The 26,461-nt window shown below is 32.6% G+C and overlaps 1 long non-coding RNA gene across 7 annotated transcripts in view; it reads left to right on the plus strand.

Moving 5' to 3' along the window:
* The window catches only part of LOC140596623 (uncharacterized), a 74,155-nt gene that overhangs the window by 21,203 nt on the left and 26,491 nt on the right, over positions 1 to 26,461 (plus strand). The gene's annotated exons all lie outside the window — the stretch shown is intronic.

The raw sequence follows: 26,461 nt of genomic DNA on the forward strand, positions 1-26,461 counted from the left end.
AGATGATACATATTAGAAGATGATGAATGTTGGAGTTTTTTCAGTGGATATTTTATTAATGTACATATTAATTGAGTATTAAGTTATTCATAATTTTCTGTGTAAATTTTCTACATGCAGTATGACCCACATGAGGAAAAGGTAAGTTTAATTTTTTGACACTATCTATGGAAATTTTCAAAATGGCCAAGTCTTTAATACTAACTTGAGGAATTTATATTTTAATGATTGTCCTTCCTTTTATATTTTACTCTACCTCATATCTTTGCTTTGTGTTTTTATGTTTTACAAATAGAGTATGGTATTTATTAATCAGTCTTGTTTTGTTTAAGAGAGAGTGTATAATGGGGGAGAGGGACAAAGAGAGAGAGTGAGAGAGAGACAAGGAGAGAATTCTAAGCAGTCTCCACACCCATAATGGAGCCTGATATGGAGCTTGATTTCATGACTCTGAGATCATGACCTGAGCTGAAACCAAGAGTTGGAGGCTTAAATGACTGAGCCACCCAGATGCCCCGGTTTGTCAGTTTTTATTCATAAACTTTACCATCTCCTCCGGTGTTACTTCTATCTTTATCTCATAAGTTATGTACTCTTATAGTCAACCAGTTACAAAGACCATGATTCTCATTTTAAAGTGCTAAATACCGTGCTTCCATAACTAAAATGTCAAAACCTTGTTGTTTTCCCATGTGCTCTAATTCATCTTTTTTAAGTTTTCCTGATTCTATTCAAATGCAATATAAAATGTGACTTTATTAGACTATCTCATATATTGAGTATATCTTTGCTAAAGTTTAGTTATGCTAACTTCTCTCTCCATTACTATGTATTCGTAAAGCAGGATATAATTTTAGTTTTCAATAAAATGTTTAGGGAAATAAACCAAAACTTAAGGAATTTGTGTGTACATTAAAATCTTGCATATTAAACTTTTTGATTAGATTATTTTAGCTAGTTTTGCAATAGTATTCTGGATGCCCCTTATAAAACTTTCCTTAAGTTGGTGTTTTTATATTATACAAATAAAACCATTATAGAAAAAAGTGTTTTTAATTTCCTATATATTAAGATGGAAGAGATATTATTAAATGCGGATGAGAAGATGGGAGATAAGGCAAAAAGAGTTATTCAAAAAGTAGAGGTCCAACTTTGCAATATTTACCATTTAAATGAGAAAGTTTGTAATACGAGTCACCAGACACAGTGTTGACTGGCATTGCTTATTACTAAGTAATAATTCCAGTCAACAATACATAGTTTCTATGGCCTTTTCCAGGTGCTATTCTCTTGAGTGTTACGCTGGGCCCTGCAGGCAGCCATACTGAGATGGTTGGCAGTTAGGACAGCTCCATTAATGATGTGAAAGAGGGACGCCTGGTGGCTCAGTGGTTGAGCATCTGCCTTCAGCTCAGGGAGTGATCCCAGGTCTGGGAATCAACTCCCACATCAAGCTTGCTGCATGGAACCTGCTTCTCCCTCTTCCTATGTCTCTGCCTCTCTCTCTCTGTGAGATAGAAAGGAAAGAATATTTTGAAAAATAAGAGAAATAACAATGTGAGAGAGAAAGGAAAGAATATTTTGGCACACTGCCCAAGTTTCTTAGGAATGAGTATTTAAATATTAAATTATTGTTTACATCAATTTATTTTTGTCTTTCTGGTACCAAGGGGATATTTCTTAGCAAAGTGTCCCCAGTTACAAATACCAGTTCCCCCTCTCATGATATAGTTTCAATTTTTTTTCCATTTTCCACATCTGTAAGCAAAACCACTATTTTTCCCAATCCCTATGTTTACAGATGAGACCTGGCAAGTGATTTCTGCCCAGAGGAATGTTGGTGAAAATGCTTTGTGCCACATGCATGCTCCACCATATAATCCCTCACCCTCTCTCAGGTGTTCTCTTACCCACACTCCTAGACATGAAGGACTGAGAAAAAAGTTGTGTGAGGGAAAGAGCCTAGATTCTAAGGGCACTGTGTAGAATAAGCTTGCCTACCATACACCTGATCAAAAATATCTGCAATGGATTTGCTTGAAAGAAATAAAATTCATGTATTACACTAAGACATTTGGGATTGGTTTATTTTATTAAAACAATATCTAACACCATGTCTCAGGAGGTGGTAGCAGTGAAAACTAGGCCTTCTACTCTGTTTGACCTGTGTCGGAGAGTGGTGTCCCACCCCCACCCACCCCACCCCACCGCCCATGTCACAAGCCCAGTACATCAAGGCATCTTACCTTGGCTCAGTATGTATTACGTTGAGAAGACTGAGGAAATAGACTTCAAGAAAGGCCACTCTGCTTAGGCTATTTGATGCTCACTCTGATATGAGCTGATAAAGATTAGGCCTTCAGTTTGGTTATAACACAAATCAGAGAAGGGCAGAAATCACAGTGAATGATAGAATCAAGATTCATAGAAGTCTTGTCATAGCTGGAGCAATGGAAAACTCTAACAAGAGGAATTTAATAGAGATAAACCAACTCTTCACACATGCCCTCTACATAGCAGGTGAAGGGTCTTGCCTTAGTAGCAGATTGTTTGAAAAGACTTAGGAGATTTAGTTCACAATATGCTGAAGCAATCTCACAGTGACTGTGACATAAACTTGTGAACTAGGGATGCCTGCTGGCTCAGCGGGTTTAGCACCTGCCTTCGGCCCGGGGCATGATCCTGGAGACCCAGGATCGAGTCCCACGTTGGGCTCCCTGTGTGGAGCCTGCTTCTCCCTCTGCCTGTGTCTCTGCCTCTCTCTCTCTCTCTCTTTCTCTCTCTCTCTCGTCTCTCATGAATAAACAAATAAAATCTTTAAAAAAATAAACTTGTGAACTGTAAAATATAAGATGAAGGACAGGGAGAAGGGGGTGGGAGGTTGATGGTATAGCATAATTCTATGGTGGTCAGCCTACCTCTGAAGAATGGAGACAGAAGTTGGAACCATACTGGTCAGCCAAATTTGGAAGACTTGGAATATTTTTTTCTGAAATAAAAAGATACTATATCTTGAAATATTTGAATGGTTGTGATATGAAAGAGCTATCAGTAGACTTGCTTTGGGTGGAAGTTAAAGGAGAGTAGGCTTTTGCTGACCTGAAAGTAGAACTTTAAAGCTTTAAAAGTTTTATAAGTTTAAAACTCTGAGCCTACTGGTAATGAAATAAGCTAATTCCAGAAGGTATATGCTGCTCATCATTAAGTGTTCAAATAGAATGTAATGCGTAAATTCACGCATTAGAAGAGGTGTTGTACGAGATGACTTTTAGGCCTGCTTGTGGCCCTGCAAGTCCATGATTCTTTGATTCAGATATAATTTACTGGGACCTTCATTTAAACAAAATTTCCTTTGCTGCTCCATTATTAGGTGACAGAACTAATTTAATTCAATAAACATGAACTAAAACTTATAGTGTATAAACCCATAATACTTAGTAACATAATATTAGTGGAATTAAGCCACTCTCTAGTAGTATTTTGCACTTGGAGGATGTTGGATACAGTAAACAATTGAGTATTTTCACTATGTTCAGCTCAGTATTTTAGGTGTAGTATGCTCTAAGAGATCTGTGGGGTTGTAGTACACCTCCGTGGGGTAAATGTAAACCCTTGTACATTTATGAAGAAACCATGATCCACATTAAGTAACTACTTCCTTTGTCGAAATAACCATTATCTTCCGTGTTTCTGTTCTCAGTCATTACTCCTGTGTTTCTAGGACTTTTTGCTCTAGCATACCCTCTAGTCCTTTTATTCCACTACACCTTCAAATATTCTTGCTGACTTAATCATAGCTCTTTTGTGCTACAATCAACTTTATCAAGAACTTTCTTCTCTAGGAAATTTACAAAAATAATATTTTTGCTCATAGTCTTGGGGCATCTATTGCTTAATTAATAAGCTGTTTCCATATTTTAGTAACATGTTTGAATTTCACCAGGAATCCTTAAATCATCAACTTCAGGGAATTTTTATCAAGGGATATTCAGGCAACATATCCAGTATTTAAAAGATATTACTTTGGGCATGTGTTCTGTTTACAGCCCTAATATCCTTTAATCATGTTCTATTGTTGTCATGTGTGAAGTTGATTCTATTAAATGTTTTATTTTTCTTTTGACTTGTCATTGGATTATAATGTTAAATCATTTTCTATTTTCTTGTCCTTATACTTGTGAATAATATATGTTTACTTTTTGTGTTTGAAGCTGACTTTCATGTTTTCGCTTTTCCCTTTTTCGTAATTGAACTTCTTTACACTGCTCCAGAACCAGAATTTCAAACAAAATGTAACCACATAAACACACATACACAAAGACCCTTATCAAAAAGCAAAAAAAAAAAAACAAAAAACAAAAAACAAATTTAACTTTGATCTTGATCTTGTGCAGCTATGGTTTCCTTAGATCTATACTAAGAAAAAATTCACAAATCTTGTTCTTAATTTTTGAAGAGCACCTAAACACTCACACACAGCCTGCAGAGTGCAACACATCGGTTAATTGAAAAGACTTATAGAGTCACCATAAAGCATATTAATGCAAATCTTTTAATAAGGGCAAAAGATACTATAGAGCAGAAAAAAAGAGTTCAGGCAAGATTTAGGGGCCCCAAAACTTCCAGAAGCACCTGCCTTAAGCATTACTATGAACACAAGGATGTATTTTGTTTCTAGATTGAATTACCAAAATTTGTAAAACAAATACTAATTTGGGGAGAGCAACTGGAAAGTTTCCAGTGAGGTCTTTCATGACCCTGTTTACATAATTAATTCAGGCTAACTGGTTACACAAGGTGTAAGCTATCAATAAACCAACTGGGCCTAAGAGCCACAAGGGAGTTTCAGGTATTAAATAGCACATGATAAATCATTAGTAAATGCCTAAAGGTAAATGCCTTTATCTTGGCTGAAAGACAGTGCCGGATTTCCAGGCATCCACACAATAAGCACAGAGCTGTGTGACTAGAGCTGAAAATAACTCTATACTAAATGATAATTGCATGTTCATTATTATAGGGCCTTTATAAAAATAATAAAAATATCAAAATTCAAACAAATTGCCTTTTTAGAAATATTAAGTATGCTTGTATAATAAGATAGCTTTGGCTATATAAAAAATCATCCCAAAGATTTAATGGTTTAAAACAACAATCTTTTATTTAGCTCCTGATTCTGCTATTTAGCAATTTGGGCTGGGCTCAGCTAGGCTCTTCTTCTAGTTTAAAATGCGTCTGTTTATGTGTGTACAGTGAGCTGCTGGGTTGATTGGTTTCTTGTTGCTTTGGAAGACCTCTGATATGGTTCATTGCTGTTTTATTGGCCTCTCATGACATGTTGATAGGATGCCTTGGTAGGGTTCCCAGAGTGAAAGTCTACAAGATTTTTTGAAGTCTAGTCTCAGAGCTGGTACAGTGGCCACATTTTATTGGCTAGAACAAGCATCATAGAAGCAGATACTGTGATGGTAGTTGGGGTGTAAGTTATTTATTATGAACTAACATCTATAAAAGAAAAAGAGAGGAAATAGGATTGGGTGGAGGAAGAAGTTGATCTGCATGTAGATCCAACAGTCTCAGCCAATGTGGAAAGCTTCAGAGTAAGGCTTATCTGTCAGAGTATCCTGCATTACGCCACAAAGACTAGATTCTTATTCTCCTGTCTTGCTCAGGCACTGAAATTAGGAAAAAGAATGACTTTAGGTAATAATGGTTCTTTCTAACTGAGGCAGAATGATCACAGTAAGCTCTCTAATGACTATATCTCATAGCTAGTCAGTAAGTATTCCCTTGAAGGGGAATCTGGGCAACCCAGATTCAAGGAGAGAGAAAATAGATTTGGCAACCTAAGGCCAACTGACACAGGTGATGCCAACTGTGACCATGTTTACCTACTTTCATGACATTCAAGGGTACCTTGAACACAATTTGTACTTAATACAAATTTATCTAATTGAATGAACTGCTAAAAAGCAAATAAGTACATGGAAGGTTATCAAGTAGGTACATTGCATGGTAAGTAGGTATAGTAAGCACATCTACTTTCTTGTTTCTAGATGAAATTATATGATCTCTGCTCTTAGGGATGACTATTGTCAACTATACATTCAGCATCCTAAATACAATTCTTGAGTTGCTAAGTGGTTTCACTTTATAATTAATGGTCTTATCCTTTTCCCATTCTAGACAGGCCAGGAACTTTGATATCATTTCACTATCTGAAATATGATTTGATTTTTCACTCATCTACTAAAATTTGATAGCCTGGTCTGCCAAAAAGAAAAACTTAGACAAGAGTCCAAGAGGACTGAGATGTAACCCAACATATTCACCTAAATTTTGTATTAATTCTGGGCAGAACATTCTCATTTGTGGCCTTATCAGTAGTAAAATAGAAATTCCTAAGTACTTTGCCCTCTTTATCTTTTACCATTTTTTTAAAGCACAGGTTTTGTGACTTATCTTTTCAAAGTATTTTTCATTTGGAACTCTTTCCATCTAGTAAATGCTTCCTGTTAAGTCCTTAATTACAGACTTCATTTATCCACTTTTATTTTATTTCACATAGATTTTTCTCAGGGTGTCTTTCATGAATCTGCATCTTGGTATCAGCTCCCTTCTCATTTTGCAGAGGTGAGCTATCAGATGGCAGCTGGTTCATAAATCGGTCGACTTGTCATATGCTTTTCAAGTTAGCAAAACTAATTGTGGATGAGTAAAGGAAAGCCTGGCATTCTTTTTGAAGCAACAACAAGACACTTGAAGGATTTGTTCTTTACATTGGGTAATTCTCGGTAAGTGGTGGCTTAATGTAGAACAACTGTAACTATGTAGCCTTCAGGGAGATGTTCTCTATTCCTAGCAATGGGTCTCAGCTGTCAGTGTGAGAGTCACTTTTCAGAAAATCCCCAAATTTTGCAGTCTGAATCTAAGCACTGTGTCACCAACATCAGTGACTCTGCCCTGGACATGACAAATAGTAATAAGAGAAAAATATTTTACTGCTATCCAGACAAATTCATTGCTGTAATACCAACATATAATGTGGTAATAATAGTATAAGATTTCTGTATGTGTGATAACACTGTTGCCAACATGTTCTATAGGTAAAAATGTGTCTCACTGGATTGGAAAGAAAAACACAAAATTATGGGACACCTGGTGACTCAACAGTTGAGCGTCTGCCTTTGGCTTAAGGCATGATCCCCAAATCCTGGTATTGATTACCACATTGGGCTTCCTGCATCTCCATCTGCTTATGTCTCTGCCTCTCTCTCTCTCTCTGTCTCTCATGAATAAATAAATAATAAAAATTTAAAAAAACACACAAAATTCTGACTAAACACTTCATCAGTAAAGAATGTGCTAGCATAATTAAGAACTATTTGGATATGATATTTATTAATATTATTATATTGGAAAACAGCAAGCAAAAACTAACAGAGAAGTGTGAGGTGAGTAACAGAAACAACAAAACTCAGATGTAGTAAATGTGGGCCATTCTTTGAGTTGACACTCTATTCATGATTATAAATAAAACCTATTGTTAGTGTTATAAATGAGACTTATATTTAATATTTCCAGGTAGGTCCAAATGTTTTCTAAAACAGCAATTAAAAAACAGTGTCTGTCCTTGGCTGAATTTTAAGTAATTCATCTAAAGGGAAATGCTTTCAAGCTATATATATATATATATATATATATATATATATATATATATTTGTCCGAAAGTGGTTTCTTTTTTGTTTCTTTGCTTCAGAAGGCAAGAAAGGTTGTTAAAAATAGGCCGGGTTAGAATATACCATATTGGCAAACAATTTACTCAGGAAATCTACTATGGGGAATTTACTGTGGGTATTTACTCCCCCAATTTACTATGGGAAATGTGAAAAGTTGTAAAAAAAATGACAAGAGATTATTACCTCGCTTTTTTCATTGAACAATTCAATTCTAGTTGAATTTCTATAACATTGATTAATTTAGAACACCAAGATGCAGAAACATCAACTCATGGTTGTGTAGGGATCCCCTGATTCAGTTGAAGTAAATGTATCACTCGATACATTTCCTTTTGTCAAAAGTTTTGTATTATATGACTTAAATTATTCTGTATATAACATTTTGAAATTTAGCATTTAGAGGAAACTTCATATATAAGTGCTAGGTAACTCAAGCTACCAAATTTCAAAGCTATTTTTGTCCCCAATTGAGTTAATTCTCTATTTTCCATAAACTCTTAAACACTTCACTTGGAAATAGAAGACATGTTTCACCAACTGCTTGTTTAAATTTAAAATTCCACAGCTATAGGATCAAGTAGGCAGTAACGTGGCAAGTGTATTTTTTCTAGGGTTTAAGGTAAAGAAGCTAAAATGAAACATGAAATAGTTAAGATCATTAATTGCATATATATAGAATCTTGAATTTTATCTGGGTTGTAATTCTTTCGTTCAGTTAAGTCAGCTGAATTCAAATTTCCTTTTTATTTATGGTCTTTTCTTAGATTCTTGAAATGGATAAAGCAAAATCAAGAGAAGATATTCATCAACACACATTGTTGTGACTTATAAAGGTCATGTTACTCCTTATCAGAACTAAGCCACAGTTGACTACTCACTCCCCCTGACATTGAGTCACTGCCATATTCTCCATCAGCTCCAAAATAAAGTAGCAGATTTTTAAGGGTGGAATAAGAAAAGCACAGGTGGTACCACCTACTGTAAATGCTTTAGTTCTTCTTAGATCAGTAACAGCTGTTGGTCTTCTCAGTGTTAAAAAGCAAAACAAGGCGTAGAATGTGGGCTATTGACGTTGTGCAGCAATACAATTTGTTTGCTCAGATCATGATAACCAATAGCAACTTGAGAAGTGTTTCCTTTTTGGGCTTTTGATAAAAAATCTTCAGGCCTGACTGCCTACCTTGCAAATAGTGCTGTTGATCTATTGATTAATTCTGGACACATTATAAATTATATAACTACCATGTGTTTTAATCTCACTAATCTGAGAGTGTACATTATATAGTTTAAAGGGATTTTAAGAATTAATGAGCATCTGTTTCATCCTGTCTAGGCATATGGGGGAGAGAGGTGAAAAGAAAAGGGGACAAACTGTTTTGAGGTTTGTGATAATGTTACCTTAAATGCCCCCTCTCATTGAGGATAGGACTACCCTCTCTCATCTTTTACAAGAAGCCAGGCTTTCCACTCATTGAGGGTACAGCAAGAAGTAAAATTGCATATTTGTGATTAGGACTGGGCCACCGAAGAAGAGTCTTAGGTATAGGGCTGGTCATTTGTTGGAAGAAAAGGAGTCTTAATTAGAATAATTAAAGGGAGGTAGCACATGTGGGCATGATTTAGGCTATCTTCAAGATGCTGTGTGGTTCACCTTGATGGATAAAGTGTGTAATAGGATATTCTAGATCACAGCATCAGTCAGGCAAGAGTGTGTTTCCATTTGGTCTATTTTGAAACAGGATCCTAAGTAAGGCATAAATAGGAGAAAGCAGTCAGAAAATAGCTCCTAGGGAGCAAGGTTTATAACAAGATTAACATCAGCCTGCCCAGAACGATGACGTCTGAGGATATCCTGATATCCTGAAGATGTATTCAGAAATAAATCAGCAGCTCGGTACGGCTGAGGCTGGGTATTAGTAATGATTAGGCCAAGAGTTGACAGAAGTTGGAAAACACAAAGGTAAATAAAAGAATTTATAGCAGTAGCTTAGTAACACTAAGCATTTAAAAGAATAAAGTTCAGTGTATCATACAGAAAATAATGGCAAGTCTTCCTGTAGTTCTAGAATCAATTCCAGGAATTTGCCTTTTAAAACCCCAAATGATTTCAATATGGAAGATCCTTCCCCCCAAATTACAATTTATAAGCAGTGCTTACTGTCTATCAAGGAAATAAATGAATGTCTAAACAAACATAATAAATGGTAAAAAGTGGTACATTGCAATAAGAGAGGTATGGGCATCAGGGACAGCATTAGGATTGTTTTGAATTCACTTCGACTTTTAAGAGTATTCATCAGGGATAATGTAAAGAGGGGGATAATCTCGGGGAGTTGTAAACTGCTTAGCAGATGTATGCAGGTGGGTTGTCTCATGTTACACTCACTCTAAATATCCAGAGGAAGATAATATCGTGCAAGGTGCCTGGGTGGCTCAGATAGTTAAGCATCTGCCTTCTGCCCAGGTCATGATCCTGGAGTCCTAGAATGGAGCCCCACAGCAGATTCACTCCTCAGAGGGGAGATTGCTTCTCCCTCTCCTGTAGCTCTGCCTTGCTCATGTGGTCTCTCTCTCTCTTTATTAAATAAAGAAAATCGTTTTTAAAAAGATAACACTGCAATAGTAAAACTGAAAGGGATATTAGAAACCACCTCATCCAAATTAATGAGAAAACAAGCCTAGAAAGCTATCTCATTCTATCTCTAGACAACCTTAACTATTCTGTAATGTCAAAAAAGTGTAGCCCCTTAATTTTTAAACACTAATCTGAAAACTATAGTCATGAATCATGAATAATTGATCTATTTTCTCTTCTAATAAAGTATTTAAATATTGGAGGACACTTTAAAAAATGTTTTTATTCCTCTTTAAAAAATTTACTCCTAGTTCTTTCATTTCTAATTCAAATGGCTTCTTTCTTTTCTCCTTTCTTTCTTCTTTGTTCTTTTTTCTTTTCTTTTCTTTCTTTTCTTTCTTTCTTTCTTTTCTTTCTTTCTTTCTTTTCCTTCTTTCTTTTTTCATTCTGTTTTTAGAATTATGCCAAACTTTATCCCATAGGTACTTTTCAGTAATATTCCAGGTTCTGTTTATTTTGAACATAAAAAAAATAAATCTGCAAGATTATAAATGCCATGAGTAAGTTTCCTCAATGTCTTCTCTTTGAAGATGCCTTTCTTAGACTTTGTCCTTCCTAAAATGTGAAGGAAGTTAAACTATAGGGAGTTAAAAGGAAACATAGTAGTTACCCTGAAACTGTGTTCTGAATTTCCTCACTAGCTTGGAAATATCTGGAGAAGACAATATAAATCATGAAAAATTATAGAAGTAATGGAGTGGTGATATCAGTTAACCACACAACCTACTCTTAAGTACATCCTTACATGATTCTACTTAGCCACAGAATTCTTCCCTTGAAGCTCAGTTTTATACTGTTTTGACTTTAAAACTCTTTACTGAGTGAAAGAACAAAATAATAATTTCTATTTGCCATAAATTTGTACTATGGAAGTGTAAAACATTTTCAAAAAAATAATCTCAAGTAAGTTGAATAACAATAATAAATTATAGAGAAACAAATATAGAAGAAATGGATGCATGTTCATCTGACAAAATATTTTATTCCATGAGCTTTTCTCCTTATTTTTAAAATAAATCTGTACTATTTTTACAAGGATGTTGAGATGATTAAATAAGAAAAATATAAAGCAGTATAGAATCTGTTATTAATATTAAAACATTGAAGTATAAAGATAAAATGTATTTTAGTATAATAGTATTAAATTTGTGCTATTTTTCCTTGTGGCTACTGCTAGATATTCAGTATGAGATATTGAAATATATTTTAATATTTTTATAAGTCCAAAATGAGGTTAAAAAATAGATTTTAATATTGACATAGGGAATCATTAGTTTTAGTGAGAATGGTTTTCAGTGAGGACTCAAGTAACATTTAATTGTTTTATGGTATCTTTTACAGAAAGAGAGATTCTGTTGCAACCATTTTGGTCTCAAAGGTCCCTTTAGAGAGAGCTAAATACTGTTAGAATCTTTTAATAAGTGAAACTACCAAGAAGTTCATAAAGATAGAACAGATAAAGGTAGAACAGAGGTTACATATAGGATGTCACACAGATTCTCATTTAAATTAATTCCATTACCATATAATGAGGAAGAACTGTATTATATACTAAAATTTCTTTCTATTGTCCTTCTTTTATTATATTTAAAGGTAAAAAGATCTTCACAGTTGAGATGTACTTTATAGTACATATTTATATCATTTTAATAATTCAGATATTTGGCATTTTGGGGGTGTCCTCTTAACATAAGTTGACATCTTAATTTCTAAATATTTGATTGAGCTAACCCCAATAAAGTTCATCTTTATTAGACCTAATACTTTTAGCCTAATATTTACATTTATGCAATATTGATGGTATTAAGATCTTCAATATATTTATAGTACATTCACTTTGGGTTTGTATTCTGTGTTACTTTTTTTTTCTTCTTTTTACCTACTGCCTTTCTCTTGTTAAATTTTTTTTATTATTTTTTTATTTTTTAATTTTTATTTTTTATGATAGTCACACAGAGAAAGAGAGAGAGAGAGAGAGAGGCAGAGACATAGGCAGAGGGAGAAGCAGGCTCCATGCACCGGGAGCCCGACGTGGGATTTGATCCCGAGTCTCCAGGATCGCGCCCTGGGCCAAAGGCAGGTGCTAAACCACTGCGCCACCCAGGGATCCCCTTTCTCTTGTTAAATCACATTTTTTTCTCTTTAGCTCTCCTTCTATTTTAATATTTACACGTCAACATCTGTGTAATATTTATATGTTGAATACATAGAATCCTGCATGTCAAGGAGCCAAAAGGTCACTTGATTCATGTTTAATTAAAACTATGAGCACATCAAGAACACTTTCTTTCATTTTTTTTAAAGATTTTTTATTTATGTGAGGTGCCGGAAGAGGTTGTGTGAAAAGCATGTGGAAGCGACAGGACTCTACTTCGTGTATCTGAGTTCAATGCAGAGATTGCACACGTCCTTCTTCAATGAGAGTGTAGCTCGGTCCTAGCTCCCATCAGTAAGTAAGTGTCCAGCACACGTCGGCCTGCACAGCTCACACACGTCTGAGAGTTGAGCTCATGGCCTGTCCCTCCCGCATCCTGACTGCCTGTACGGTTCGCTTCCACAGCATTTCGTTCGGTTATTTTCATGTCGATTTGATCATTTTGGTTTCGATTTGATTATTTTCGTTTGGATTGATTATTTTTGATTCGATTTGATTATTTTCGATTCGATTTGATTATTTTTGTTTCGATTTGATTATTTTCGATTCAATTTGATTATTTTCGATTCCATTCGATTTTAGTTTCGATTTGATATTTTCGATTCGATTTGATTTTTTTCATGTCAATTTGATTATTTTGGTTTCGATTTGATTTTCATTTCGATTGATTATTTTCGTTTCGTTTTGATCATTTTCTATTCGATTCGATTATTTTAGTTTCTATTTGATTACTTTCGATTCGATTCCATTATTTTCATGTCGATTTGATTATTTTGGTTTCGTTTCGATTATTTTCGTTTTGATTGATTATTTTCGATTCGATTTGATTATTTTCGATTCAATGTGATTATTTTCGATTCAATTCAATTATTTTCATTTTGTGTGATTATTTTGGTTTTGATTCGATTATTTTCGTTTCAATTATGTTTTTATTCAACTCGAATATCTTCGTTTCGATTCGATTATTTTCATTTCAATTCGATTTTTTTCGATTCAATTCGATTCCATTCCATTCGATTTCTATCGATTCGATGCGATTTGATTTTCTTAGATTCGATGCGATTCGATTCCATTTTTTTCATTTCGATTTGATTATTTTTGTTTACATTCTATTCTTTTTATTCCATTCGATTATTTTCGTTTAGATTCGATTATTTTCATGTCGATTCGATTATTTTGGTCGCGACTCGATTATTTTCGTTTCGATTCGGTTATTTTCGATTTGATTCGATTATTTTCGTTTCTATTTTATTATTTCGATTCGATTATTTTCATGTCAATTTAATTATTTTGGTTTCAATTCTATTATTTTCGCTTCTACTTGATTGTTTTCATTTCGATTCGATTATTTTCTATTCAATTTGGTTATTTTCGATTCGATTCGATTATTTTAGTTTCGATTTGATTATTTTCGATTCGATTCGATTATTTTCATGTGGATTTGATTATTTTGGTTTCAATTTGATTATTTTTGTTTCGATTGATTATTTTCGTTTCGATTCGATTATTTTCATGTCGATTCAATTCGTTTCTTTTCGATTCGAATTTTTTCGATTATTTTCGATTATTTTCTTTTCGATTCGATTTTTCTCGTTTCGATTCATTATTTTTGTTTCGATTCGATTATTTTCTATTCGATTTGATTATTTTCATGTCGATTTAATTCGTTTCTTTTCGATTCGAATTTTTTCCATTCCATTCGATTATTTTCGATTCAATTCAACTTTTCTCATTTCGATTTGATTATTTTCGATTCAATTTGATTTTTTTCGATTCGATTCAATTTGTGTCTTTTCAATTCGATTATTTTCATTTCGATTTGACTTTTCTCATCTAAATTCGATTATTTTCATTTCTATTTGATTATTTTCAATTCGATTATTTTGATTCGATTTTTTTCGCTTCTACATGATTTTTTCATTTCGATTCATTTATTTTCGTTTCGATTCGATCATTATTGTTTTGATTCGTTTATTTTCTTTTTTATTCGATATTTTCGATTCGATTTGATTCGATTTTTTCAATTCGATGCTATTCGATTCGATTTTTTTCTTTTCGATTCGATTATTTTTGTTTTAATTTGATTTTTTTCATTTCGATTCGATTTTTTTGTTTCGATTAATTATTTTCGTTTTGATTCAATTATTTTCATTTCGATTCGATTATTTTCTTTTCGATTGATTATTTTCATTTCGATTCGATTATTTTCTATTCGATTTGATTATTTTCGATTAGATTTGATTTTTTTCGATTCGATTCAATTCGTTTCTTTTCGATTCGAATTTTTTCGATTCGATTTGATTATTTTCAGTTAGATTTGTTTATTTTAGATTCGATTCAATTATTTTTTATTCGATTCGATTTTTCTCATTTCGATTTGATTATTTTCCATTCGATTTGATTTTTTTCGATTCAATTCAATTCGTTTCTTTTCGATTCTATTATTTTCGTTTCTATTTGATTATTTTCGTTTCGATTTGATTATTTTTATTTCGATTCGATTATTTTCGATTCGATTTAATTATTTTCGCTTCTACTTGATTTTTTTCATTTCGATTCGATTATTTTAGTTTTGATTTGATTATTTTTGATTCGATTCAATTATTTTCATCTCAATTTGATTATTTTCGTTTCGATTCGATTATTTTTGTTTCGATTGATTATTTTCGTTTCAATTTGATTATTTTCAATTCGATTTGATTATTTTCGATTCGATTCTGTTATTTTCATTTCGATTTAATTATTTTGGTTTCGATTAGATTATTTTCGCCTCTACTTGAATTTTTTCATTTCGATTCGATTATTTTCTATCCGATTTGATTTTTTTCGATTCGATTCAATTCGTTTCTTTTCGATTCGATTTTTTCGATTCGATTCGATTATTTTCATTTCGATTTGTTTATTTTTGATTCAATTCGATTATTTTCGACTCGATTAGATTTTTCTCGTTTCGATTTGATTATTTTCGATTCGACTTGATTTTTTTCGATTCGATTCAATTTGTTTCTTTTTGATTCGATTATTTTCGTTTCAGTTCGATTATTTTCATTTCGATTTGATTATTTTCGTTCCTATTTGATTATTTTTTATTCGATTTGATTATTTTCGATAGGATTTGATTTTTTCGATTCGTTTCGATTTTTTCGCTTCTACTTTGTTTTTCGTTTTGATTCATTTATTTTCGTTTCGATTCAATTACTATTGTTTCGATTATTTGTTTTCGTTTTGATTCTTTTTTTTCCGATTCGATGCTATTCAATTCGATTTTTTTTTTATTCGATTTTTTTGTTTCGATTCGATTTTGTCCGTTTCGATTCGATTTGTTTCGTTTCAATTTGCTTATTTCCGTTTCAATTAATTATTTTTGTTTCAATTCGATTATTTTCATTTCGATTTGATTATTCTCGATTCGATTTGATTACTTTTGATTCTATCCTATTTTCATTTCGATTTGATTATTTTCGATTCGATTCAATTATTTTCGTTTCGATTTGATTATTTTCAATTCGATTAGATTATTTTCATTTTGATAGATTATTTTGGTTTCGATTCGATTATTTTTGTTTTGATGCGATTTTTTTCGTTTCGATTCGATTATTTACGTTTCTATTATGTTTTTATTCGATTCGAATATCTTCGTTTCGATTCGATTATCTTCGTTTTGATTCAATTCCATTCCATTCGATTTTTATCGATTCGATGCGATTTGATTTTCTTCGATTCGATTTGATTCGATTCCATTTTTTTCATTTCGATTTGATTATTTTTCTTTTGATTGTATTCTTTTTATTCCATTCGATAATTTCGTTTCGATTTGATTATTTTCATTTCGATTGGATTATTTTTGTTTCAACTCAATTATTTTCGATTCGACTCGATTATTTTCGATTCGATTCGATTATTTTCGTTTCAATTCGATTTTTTAAATCGATTCGTTTATTTTCATTTCGATTTGATTATTTACGTTTCGATTCGATTATTTTCGTTTTGATTCGATTTTTTTCATTTCGATTCAATTATTTTTGTTTCGATTCGGATATTTTCGTTTTGATTCGATTATTTTCGATTCGATTCAATATTTTTGATTCGATTCGATTATTTTTATTTTGATTCGATTATTTTCGATTCGATTTGATTATTTTCATGTCGATTTAATTATTTTGGTTTCGATTCGATTATTTTCGCTTGTACTTGATTTTTTTCATTTCGATTCAATTATTTTCTATTTGGTTTGATTATTTTCAATTCGATTCGATATTTTAGTTTCGATTTATTTTCAATTCGATTCGATTATTTTCATGTCGGTTTGATTATTTTGGTTTCGATTTGAATATTTTCGTTTCGATTCGATTATTTTCGTTTCTATATGATTATTTCCGATTCGATTTGAATATTTTAGTTTCGATTTGATTATTTTCAATTCGATTATTTTCATGTCCATTTGATTATTTTGGTTTGATTCGATTATTTTCGTTTCGATTGATTACTTTCGTTTCAATTTGATTATTTTCAATTCTATTTGATTTTTTTCGATTCAATTCATTTCTTTTCGATTCGAATTTTTTCGATTTGATTCGATTATTTTCAGTTAGATTTGTTTATTTTCGATTCGATTCAATTATTTTCGATTCGATTTGATTTTTCTCATTTCGATTTGATTATTTTCAATTCGGTTTGATTATTTCGATTCGATTTGATATTATTCGATTCAATTCAATTTGTTTCTTTTTGATTCGATTATTTTCGTTTCGATTCGATTATTTTCATTTCGATTTGACTTTTCTCATTTCGATTCGATTATTTTCGTTTCTATTTTTTTATTTTCGATTCGATTCGATTAATTTCGATTCAATTTGATTATTTTCGATTCGATTTGATTTTTTTCGCTTCAACATGATTTTCATTTCGATTCATTTATTTTCGTTTCGATTCGATTATTATTGTTTCGATTCGTTTATTTTCGTTTCGATTCTATTTTTTCAATTGGATTCGACTCGATTTTTTTCGATTTGATGCTATTTGATTCGATTTTTTTCTTTTCAATTCGATTATTTTCGTTTTGATTCGATTTTTTTCGTTTGGATTCGATTATTTTCATTTCGATTCAATTATCGTTTCGATTTGACTTTCTCGTTTCGATTCATTATTTTCATTTCTATTAGATTATTTTTGTTTCGATTCGAGTATTTTTGATTCTATTCGATTATTTTCATTTCGATTTGATTATTTTCGATTCGATTCGATTATTTTCGTTTCTATTTGATTATTTTCGATTCGATTTGATTATTTTTGATACGATTTGATTATTTTCGATTCGTTTCGATTTTTTTCACTTCTACTTGATTTTTTTTCATTTCGATTCATTTATTTTCATTTCGATTGATTATTTTCCTTTCTATTTGTTTATTTTCTATTCTATTTGATTTTTTCGAATCGATTCAATTCGTTTCTTTCGATTGGAATTTTTTCAATTCGATTCGATTATTTTCATTTCGATTTGTGTATTTTTGATTCGATTCGATTATTTTCGATTCGATTTGATTTCTCTCGTTTCAATTTGGTTAATTTCGATTCGATTTGATTTTTTTCGATTCAATTCAATTTGTTTCTTTTCGATTCGATTATTTTCGTTTTGATTCGATTATTTTCATTTCGATTTGACTTTTGTCATTTCGATTCGATTATTTTTGTTTCTATTTGATTATTTTCATTTCGATTTTTTTTCAATTCGATTTGATTATTTTCGATTCAATTTGATATTATTCGATTCAATTCAATTTGTTTCTTTTCAATTCGATTATTTTCGTTTCGATTCGATTATTTTCATTTCGATTTGACTCTTCTCGTTTCGATCAATTATTTTCATTTCCAAAAACAGAAACAGTCTTGCATTGAATTACTCATAAATTGCTTATTAAGGTGCTAACATTACACTCGTACTGCTTCTTGACATTCCACAGGCCTTAGGAGCTATCAACCATGGCATTTTATTATTATACTTGCTCTCCATTTTAGGTCGGCTGTGTAGAATAGCTTTCAGTGATACCTTTCTAATTGGTTTCGGCTTCTTAAGTATGGTTGGCTTCACATCCTCCCCATCTGCTGCTCTTTTTTTCATCTCTTCATGTTTAGTTCTTGGCCATTTAGTATTCGTAAAGTAAAAGTTTTCAATTTTAAAATGCAAAAATATTGCTTGCAACCACCTATAACTTTATCATTAAAATACATAATATTCATGGGAGACATAATAGAGAGATTGATGCAGAGACATAGGCAGAGGGAGCAGCAGGCTCCATGCGGGGAGCCCGACGTGGGACTTGATCCCGGGTCTCCAGGATCATGCCTTGGGCTGAAGGCGGCACTAAACCGCTGAGCCACCAGGGCTGCCCTCATAATAAAATTCTTAAGTGAAGTATTTAACATATATAGTTCTGAACGCCATGCTTCTTAAGCATATTACATACATGATTAGTAAAATAAAATTTTAACCATATTAAAGAGATTTTGGGTTTAACTGATGAACATCTTATTTTTTACATGTGACATCTTTAATTTTTATATATTAAGTTTCTCAATCAATAATATGTAGCTTCATATTTGAAATAATTCCTCATGACTGTAAGGAAAAAATGACAACATATTGCTGCCCTTATTAATATATTAATAAACTTGAATGTCAGTTTAGAATAGACATTTTTATTAGTTGCTTCAAATGTTAAAATAATATATTCTGCCTTCTCATAATACTTCTCAGAGTCCTGGAATTCTTAGTATATTTCAAGTTCTGACTGAACAACAATAAAAATGCATGTCTTAGACCATCAATACCGTTTTTCCAATTCATAGGAGGCAGTGAATAGCTGTCATGCTGTTAGTTCTTTCACTAGATAAAATTCTATTCAAATGCATGTAGTCATGTTACTTAGCAAAATGGACTACGTACATAATTATGTATCTTATATTCATTGGTGTAGAAGTTAAAATTTTGAAGTCTACAACTAAAGGACTTGCATGTTTATCTGACAAACTACTAAAATTCCTTGGGGCACCTGGGTATCTCAGTGGTTAGATGTCTGCCTCTGGCTTAGGCTGTGATCCCGGGGTTCTGGGATTGCATCCCACATCGGGCTCCTCATCGGGAGCATACTTCTCCTTCTGCCAATGTCTCTGCTTCTCTCTCTGTCTGTCATGAATAAATAAATAAAATTTAAAAAAATACTACTATAATTCCTTAAGTAGTAATAGATTATATATTTTAATATATCAATCTTATTGAGCTATATTATTAATCTTATAGTGCATTAAAATTTCATGGTCATCCTTTAGAAGTACAGTAGATATTTCATTTATTTTGCTCACTTTATAATGTTTCAGTAAAAACATTTTACTCTACCTAATAATTTTCTGTATTCAACTATCACTACAATGAACTCTGAGAGATTTAAAGATGAATCATATTTCCTGGTTAAGGTAAGATTAACTTGATATAGCATTCTATTGCATTTGTCTATATGCCTGCCTCATCTCTTAAATTTTGGTGCTCTTTCTTTGTCACTGGAATCATTCTATGATATAAATTACTTCACACTAAGGATTTTTTTCCATACTTTGGGGAGATTTTTGGCAGGACTGGATGCCAACACCACTATTTTTTCTATATTGATAATGTCCCCGATTCCTCTATTCAATTTCTGGCAACCTTATGTCTCATTCATTACTACCTTTTCCCCTTTAATTGTTAACTAGAAAAACATTTGAAGGCTTGTAGTATGATCAACATTCTATATAAAACTCTTTTTATAAAAAAAATGAAAATGAAAATAAAAAAAATAAAACTCTTTTTACATTTATTTTTCTACCGGGATCAGCCATTTCTAGTCTCTTTTTTCTTTCTCTTAATAAAGTAGCATCCATCATGTATTTTCCTAGAAATTGTCAGTCCTATCTAATGTCTCTATCACTCTAAGTAAATCTTGATGCTCTAATATGTGACTTAGAGTCACATATATACATGTATTTCATAACTTTTCCCATCAATAAATCTTGATAATTTTGTCCTTAATAAATCTGGATCCCTTATCAACTCATATTTCACTTTATAGAAATCAGCTATTTTATTTCTTTTATTTTAGTAATTTGATTTTTCGATTCACACCAGACCTTAACATAGCTATTAGGATTTTCTTTTCTTTTTTTTTTAAGATTTTATTTATTTATTCATGAGACACACACACACACACACAGAGAGAGAGAGAGAGAGAGAGAGAGAGGCAGAGACACAGGCAGAGGGAGAAGCAGGCTCCATGCAGGGAGCCTGATGTGGGACTCAATCCCAGGTCTCCAGAATCATGCCCTGGGCTTAAGGCAGGGCTAAACCGCTGGACCACCAGGGCTGCCCAAAGATTTTCTTTTTCAAATGCTATATACTCCCATACTCCTCTTTGAGGACTTAGATTGATTTCACTTCTGCCTATGAAATGCAAACTCTTTTTCCTCTAGGTAAGACTCAAAATAACTGTTGTCTTCCATATACTTCTGTGTATATCTGCATTTTATTTTAAATTATCTATGTTAACCAATGCACATTTAATTCACTCATATTATTTTCTTGCTTCTGACCTTAAATTTAACCAAACCATAAAGGGATAGTTTGTAGAAATTGGTTATTCTTCTACACATAAAATGATGGTAGGTTGTAATATAGATGATTTCGTTCCTTTTCTTGGTCTATTTTTCTTCAGTGTTCCTTTTCCAGTGACTGAACAGCACCCATAATTCCTTTGAAGAATAACTGGTTATTTCAATACTGTTGAATGAAAAAAAAATATTTAATCTGTTTGGTTAGGTTTTGCTATGATTTATTTATCAATTCTTTTTTGAGAACCCTAAGAAATTGACTATGTGAATGGGTCAGGGCATAGGGGCAGAGGGAGGAACTAGGAGACACTATAGGAAGGTCACCTAATGGGCACCTGGATGACTCAGTTGGGTAAGTGTCTGACTCTTACTTTTGGCTCAGGTCATGACCTCAGAGTCCTGGGAAAGTCAAGCCCTGCCTAGGCTCTGCACTCAGTACAGTCTGCCTGGAATTCTCTCCCTCTCCTTCTGCCCCTCTCCCTGCTCTCTCTCTCTCTCTCAAAAAATAAATAAAATCTTGTTTAAAAAAATGAAGGTCAACTGAGCAGGGGTGATAGATGAGAATGAGGCACGAGCATTAGGGAGTCAACATTAGGGACTAATTTTCAAGTGTAGCAACTCTGGCAGACCTTCTATCACCTGGAATGAACAAAGCATTTCATCTGTGCTGAGGAACAGATCTTTAAGTCACTGGTAGATAAGAGCCTCTGTTAACAGGGACTGAATCTTGTACAGCATCCAGAAAAAGGTCAAATTCTAGTTTTGGGCCTCTCTATCTGAATGATCCTGGGAAAACTGCCTTACTTTTCTACATCCTTAGTTTCAACTATAAAATAGAAGCATAATGATAAGAATATCTAATTTTAGAGTTATTGTGAACATTAATGTGACAATGTATGTAGAAAGCTTCGGAAATAGTAGCTGTGTATTTGTTACTGCTTATTTACCAACTCAAATCTCATAAGTTCCACCTTAGATTCCAGAATCCAGCAACTTTGGGTGTAATTTAACAATGCCTTGACACGAGCTCGTGCCATGTGAAATACTCCTTTCTTCTCTTACACACAATGAGGAGACCACAGTAATCTAGTCAACATTCTCACATGCACAACTCCAAAATTTCTAAGTGGCACAGGAAAGCAGGAAATAATTCTCAGATGGGGGAATAAAAATCAATGTTTCCCCTTTTCCTCCCTCAGATATGTATCTCTGAAAAAAATATTTCAGGAGCGTCCCCAGAGTGTGTACCATGGGATCCAGCAAAAATGAAGAGATGCCTACCTTACTGTTGGATTTCCTACTTCCCTATTTAACTACCTGCCCCTTCCCACCTCACCTCACTACTTTGTTCCTCCCTTCTGCTCTCTGGGCTCAAATTCCAAATAAACTCCACACATGCAAGCTAGCCTCAGGCATAAGAGAATCTGAGCTACAACAAATCCTCTGCCTAGGTAGCTAAAGTCATTTATCATGCAGATTTCACTATTAATTTGTACTTTAAATTTGTTCACACATACTTTGTAAGGATGTGTTTTAACTATTTCAGATAACAGTGTCTTGCTCCCAGGCAGAAATTTGAAAGTCTTAAATTTGGGAATTTTATTTTCAATGAGCTCTTTTAGTGTTTCATAACAGTATGTGTGTGTGTGTGTGTGTGTGTGTATTTCATATAGTATAAAAATATAAATATATGTCATAATGTATAACATATTTCATAATAGTTTTTTCAAAACATTCTTAGAAATAGGAAGCTACCTCAAAATGGTTGCAACTCACAAGGTGGCCAGAGCACAGCTACATCACCTCGACAATATCCCCAGATGCGCCTCTGTTGCCTGCCAGTAGATGATTAAGAGAGGGAGCCAACAGTGGTGACACCAAGTACTTAGCAACAGGGCCGGATGCTTTGAATAGAACATACATTCAGATTTTGGCATCTGGTTCCTACTTTTGCCAAATGTGCCTTGTTTGTATCCACAGCTGTTAAATGTGTTTGTTGAAAACGGATAGATCATGGGGAAGGAAGAGACTGGCAAGAGATATACCCGCTTCTGTGGGAGGCAGTGTCAAGCCAAAGTGCAATTTACTCACAGGGAATTATTTGCTTTAGAAATCTGGTGTCAAAAAAATAAAAAATAAAAAAATAAAAAAAAAGAAATCTGGTGTCATTTATTCGAGTAACTGTGGTATGTGGTAAGCATGAAGCTCATGTTAGAACAGTAATCTTTACGCTTCATTGTAAATCAAGAATTTATAGTTTTGCTGAAATAATTAACACCTAAAGGGCAAGCATATCTTCATTTACTTCAAATAATATAAATCAGTTGTTTAGATTGAATTATTAAAAGCAAGGATTCATATAATTTTCTAATCATACTCATGACTTTTGGCTTTTCCAAACATATTAGCAAAATAAAAGTCTTTCTATTAACTATGTTAATATAGCTAATAGGTGTTTATTAACTATATGAAATTGCTAGCCATTGAAAAATGGCTGAATAATATATGTAATATTTAAATCTTTAGAAGTGTGCATGTTTATTTCTACTCTATGCTTCATTACTATAGCAAAAATTTATTTAAACTATTTTGAAAATGCAAGATCAATTCAACTGTGTATTTGAATAGTTGGCATGGTGAAAATGTATTGAATTCAGTTTTTCTATTACTAAAATGATTTAGAAAAATAGTATAATTTGTCATAAAAAGGAATATATAAGTTTGAGAATGTCCTCAAGCAGTCCTATTACTACTTACCATTTTTTGTTAACTACAAATAAAGTCATAATTGATGGGTAATATAAAATTAATCAGAAGTGGGATAGTTTGAACAGTGTGTACATAGTGTGATAAGAAATGTATAGTTTACCCACTAAAAAGTCAATTTCACTTGTCATTTCAATCTAATGACTGTTGACTAAATTACAAGAGTTCTTCTTACTCTAAAGTTTCACATTGTCTTACATTGCACATATTGCATACTTTAATTTTATATTGTCTTATCTCCAGTAACCAAGTGCCCATAGAATGTTCTGCAGCACTCAAGGAATCACAGGAATGAATAAACAAATTTATGAATCACTATATTTTTCTATTTTAATTTTTCTAATTCCTTGGCCATTAGGGTTTAATACATTAGGATGATTTTTATAGTTGAAAAAGCAATCTTAGAAGTTAAACAACTTTTTCAAATTAGAAAATAAGCCTAAAAATTCTAAATTGTCTCAGAATCAATTCTTCCTTCCTAAAATTTATGATCCTCTATTCCAAAAGGTGTTTCAAAAAGAGAAATGGGAAAAGAGATTCCCTTTTCTCAGGATAAAGGGAGACTCCTGCTGCTCTTGTGATAAAAGAAAAAGACTTCTCTTGTCATAACTTTCCTCTTCCTTTGTGATTAAACTATCTCTCATGATCATATGAAACTTTCTTCTACTTTTGTGACAATAAAAACTAATGACAAGGGCCCTGAAAGCAATAATAATAGTAAAAGAATATTTTTCTTCACCTCTGTCCTTTTTTTTCAGAAGTAACATGTAAGTGAGAAGTCTAAACTGACATTCTATTTCAGGATATTGTAAAGAATGGTCAATCCCGTGGATAATTTTATTTTGGGTAACTGTGCTGGTATTGACCATACTGTAATAACTGAAAAAGCGAGGGGGGGGGTAGTTTAAATTAGATTTGATGTTTCTACTAGCTACTGTTGAGGTAGGTATGCTGCCAGGACCAGCCAGTAGACCATGTTCATAGGCTCCTTAGTCCATCTACCTCTTTTTTTTTTTTCATCTACCTCTTTTCCAGCATATATCTATGTGTGTGTGTGTGTGTGCGTGTGTGTGTTGCCTACCTTTAAACTGTTGCCATTGGAGTATCTTAATTATTCATAATTTTATCATGATCCTTAAAAATAGTTTATGACATAACTATGAATATCTAGACTCACACAGATGTGAAGCACATAAACATTATATAAACACAAAAATGATATATTTTAATTTAAAAATGAAATTTAGATTACCAGCTTGAATGCTTTCATTTGCAGTTAATGACACCTAAACTAAAAGAGTTTAAACAAATTTCTCTGGCCTGTAACTGAAAAATGGAAATTTCGATTGGTCTCCAGGGCTTCAGTTCCCACTTTGGGAGGGCTCTATTTCACATTTGCACATGTCTTAGATTATATTATAATTGGCAATTTGCTGACACCAGTTGAAGCCACGTATTTCCTCCTTCATATGTAAGGGAAGACAAATAATTGTTTTTCACAATTCAGAACAAACTTTGGAACATTGATCTAAATGGATCAACTAGAACCAATCACTGTGGTCAGCATAATGTCAAGCAATGATTGGTTTAACTATCTGGCTCTCCTGGATTACCACTCACTCTGGATCCGTCTTTGTCATGGAGATTTCATTACATTTGGCCTAAGTAAGATGTTAACTAGTGTCATTGCAACAGAATAATTGATCTTCTAAAATTTAGTTAATGTTATAAAAGGGAGACGTGTATTGTAAAAGTAATTATTTCCCCTTCCTAACATTTCAAAAAACAAAAAATAAAAGGGTGTTAGTTGCTATTTAGAAAAAAAGTTTTCAGATTTCTTTGTGTCTACAGAATAATAGCATTTCTTTTTGCTTTCAGTTAACTTGAAAATACTATGTATTTTACATGCATATTTCTAAATTTGTGTAAGTTGTGATTATGTTTTATATTTTGTAAATATTTAGTCAAATATGAAATAATTATTTGATCTTGGGTAAAAAATGTGTATATAAAAATACATGTATATATATATGTATATATGCAAGTGGTAGGGAATACACCGATTAATTCATTTATTTTTCAGTTATTTTTAGTAAGTACCCATCTCTATTTTACAAAGAAAAGATATATACTTGAGAGATTATGAATTTTCAAAGTATTAAATGTTCTCACTGGGACCCCTACCACTGTTTGCTATGCAGTGCTTGTTGTTAGGACCATAAATCTGGGCATATAATATTAAGGACAGAGTTGGAGCTGTCTGATTTGAAGCATATAAAGTCTTAACTGCCACAGATAATGTCAATCCAAATTATTATTTCCATTTTAATACAGATTATAGGACAAAAAGACATAAATGGAAATTAAAAAATAAATTCACCACATATTTCAGAAAGTACCTTTTCATGTGGAGAATAATTAATGCTTAGAAGAGCCTGTGGCAAAGTTGTTGAGGCAAAAACAGGGATGTCATTCAAGAAATTAGATGCCATCCTTGGGGAAATGGAGTACTAAAAAGGCTATGCCTTG

The sequence above is a fragment of the Vulpes vulpes genome, unplaced genomic scaffold (assembly GCF_048418805.1).
Source record: "Vulpes vulpes isolate BD-2025 unplaced genomic scaffold, VulVul3 Bu000000756, whole genome shotgun sequence".
Classification (NCBI taxonomy): Eukaryota; Metazoa; Chordata; class Mammalia; order Carnivora; family Canidae; genus Vulpes; species Vulpes vulpes.